Here is a 2,501-nt window from a genome sequence, read left to right as displayed (position 1 = left end):
ATTTCATGCACCGGCTACTAGTCAATATAAAGGTAAAAGTAAACTAAAAAATATATAAAGTATTTATAGCTTCATGACTGGGAAGGATTCATAAATAAGATATGAAACACAAAACATACCATAAGAAAAAAATTGCCAAAATAAGTAATTCTACTCAGACACCTCAAAAAAAGTGAAAAGACAGCCCACAAAATGGAAAAAAACCTGCCACACATACCTCACAAAGGATTATATGCGGAATATGTAAAACCAATTTATAGAGGACAATCAGCCCAATAAGCAAAGACATTCATGAAAATAAAGCTATGGGCCCTAGCCAGTTTAGCTCGGTGGATAGCGCTGGCCTGCACACTGAAGGGGCCGGGATTCAATTCTGGTCAAGGACACATGCCTGGGTGTCAGGCTCAATCCCCAGAAGGGAGTGTGCAGGAGACAGCCAATCAATGATTCTCTCTCATCATTGATGTTTCTATCTTTCTCTCCCTCTCTGAAATCAATAAAAATATATTAAAAGTAAGTACATAAAATAAAGCTATGGACACGATTTTTCCACCTACTAAATTGGTAAAAAAAAAATTGTTGGCAAGTGGATCAAAAGCTCTTTAACACAATTGGTGAAAGTACAAACTATTACAAGCACTTTACAGAAGACTGGTATCATCTTAAATATTAAGATGCAACAATTCTATTCCTTAGTATACACCCAGGATAACTCACACACTTTTATATCAGGAGACATGAACATGATTATTTGTAGTAACAGTGTGTATTTAAAAAACTGAAAATAACCTCAGTGTTCATCAATAGAAAAACTAAATAAACTATAACATACTCAATTATTAAAATACTATGTAGGAGTAAAAGTGAATGAATGACAGCTGCATGCGTTTACATAAATCTTAGAAGGATAATGTTGAGTGAAAACAGCAAGTCACCAATAATACAGAGGATGATAGTATTTAAATAAAACCCAAACACAAGCACAACTAAATATACTATTTAGTGAACTATGTATGTACCTTTGGTAAATTTACAAAGAAACAGAGGAGGAAAATAAAAATGTAAAAGATAGTGACAAACCCAGGGAAGGAAGCAGGTCCATGGAGACCCATAATATACAGGGTAATACTCTTTAACAGCTGATTTCTATTATATTTTGAAAATAAATGTATTTCAATAACACTGCCTTTATAATTTTTCAAAGTGTGCAAACATTTTTTGGGACACCCTATATATCTATGCATATGTACCAAATATTTTATCATTATTTTAGTGGGGGAGTAAAGAGAAAATTACTTCTATTTAAGAAAATGGAAAAAGTCCTGTTTCCATGCCAACTTCTAGAGATGTTTCAGGAAAAAAAAATGCACTAAATCTTAATTTTACCTTATTTTTATGTTTTTGGTTTTCATGATGACTTCTTTTCAGTGTTTAAAACCTAATATGAAAAAAAAATCATTTTATGCATATCACATATATCATAATACTTGTAATTTTTCTATTGATCCAATAATATTCATCCTAGTAATCATCTAATGTTGACTGTAAGAGAAACTGAAAAACAAATTTTATATGCCATTTTCTCATACATATTTCATACTAATAAACAAATAAATATTTGGTATGACTTCTAATTCTAGAGTAACCTTTCAGATTTTACAACCTAAAAATATCTAGAAACTAGAGGCCTGGTGCACAAAATTTGTGCATGGGGGGGGTTGGGGTGAGGTCCCTCAGCCTGGCCTGCACCCTCTCCAATCCAGGATTCCTCTCACAATCTGGAATCACTGGCTCCTAACCGCTCCCCTGCCTGCCTGCCTGATGCCCCTAACTGCTCCCCTGCCAGCCTGATCCCCCTAACTGCCTATCTGCTCTCCCCTCCTGGCCTGATTCCCCTGCCTATCTGCTCCCTTCCTCTCCGTGCCCTTTGGACCCCCGGCACAGGCATGCCGAGAGCTCTTTGCTGCGGCCTCATCCCTGCCCCCTGTCCTGATTGGTTGTTATGTGACGGCATCTCAGCGAATTTGCATATTCCTCTATCCTATCTAATAAAAGAGAAACATGGTAATTAGCCGTACAACCGCTACCCTTCCCATTGGCTAATCATTGAGATATGCAAATTAATCCCCAGCCAATATGGCGGCTAATTTGCATACGTCGGCTCCAAGCCATGGACTGAGGCTTTAGGCCTGGGTAAGGGAGGAGCTAGCCAGCGATTGTTGATGGTGGCGGAGGCGGGGAACCAGGGAGGAGCCAGCCAGTGATCGTAGATGGTGGCGGCGGGGAGCTGGGGGTGCCCTGGCCCAGGCCTAAAACCTCGGCCTGAGGCTTTAGGCCTGGATCAGGGAGGAACCAGCCAGCGATCATTGATGGCGACAGCAGCGGGAACCAGGGCGGAGCCAGCCAGCAATCGTTGAGCCAGCGATCTTTGGTGGCGGCAGCGGTGGGGAGCTGGGGGTGCCCCGGCCCAGGCCTAAAACCTCGGCCTGAGCTTTAGGCCT

At 40.4% G+C, this 2,501-nt stretch overlaps 1 protein-coding gene across 5 annotated transcripts in view; it reads right to left on the bottom strand.

Moving 5' to 3' along the window:
• ZC3H8 (zinc finger CCCH-type containing 8) overlaps positions 1-2,501 on the bottom strand; it is a 39,457-nt gene that overhangs the window by 10,724 nt on the left and 26,232 nt on the right. For 3 of the 5 annotated variants that reach the window (XM_014447056.2, XM_014447057.2, XM_014447058.2), the window contains exon 10: positions 1,387-1,438. The exons of the other annotated variants lie outside the window; for them this stretch is intronic. The gene's annotated coding sequence lies outside the window, so the exon portion shown is untranslated. The remainder of the gene's footprint in view (positions 1-1,386; positions 1,439-2,501) is intronic. 5 annotated transcript variants of the gene reach the window in all.

The sequence above is a fragment of the Myotis lucifugus genome, unplaced genomic scaffold (genome assembly GCF_000147115.1).
Source record: "Myotis lucifugus unplaced genomic scaffold, Myoluc2.0 scaffold_607, whole genome shotgun sequence".
Lineage (NCBI taxonomy): Eukaryota > Metazoa > Chordata > Mammalia > Chiroptera > Vespertilionidae > Myotis > Myotis lucifugus.
This window is presented reverse-complemented; position numbering and strand designations above follow the sequence as displayed.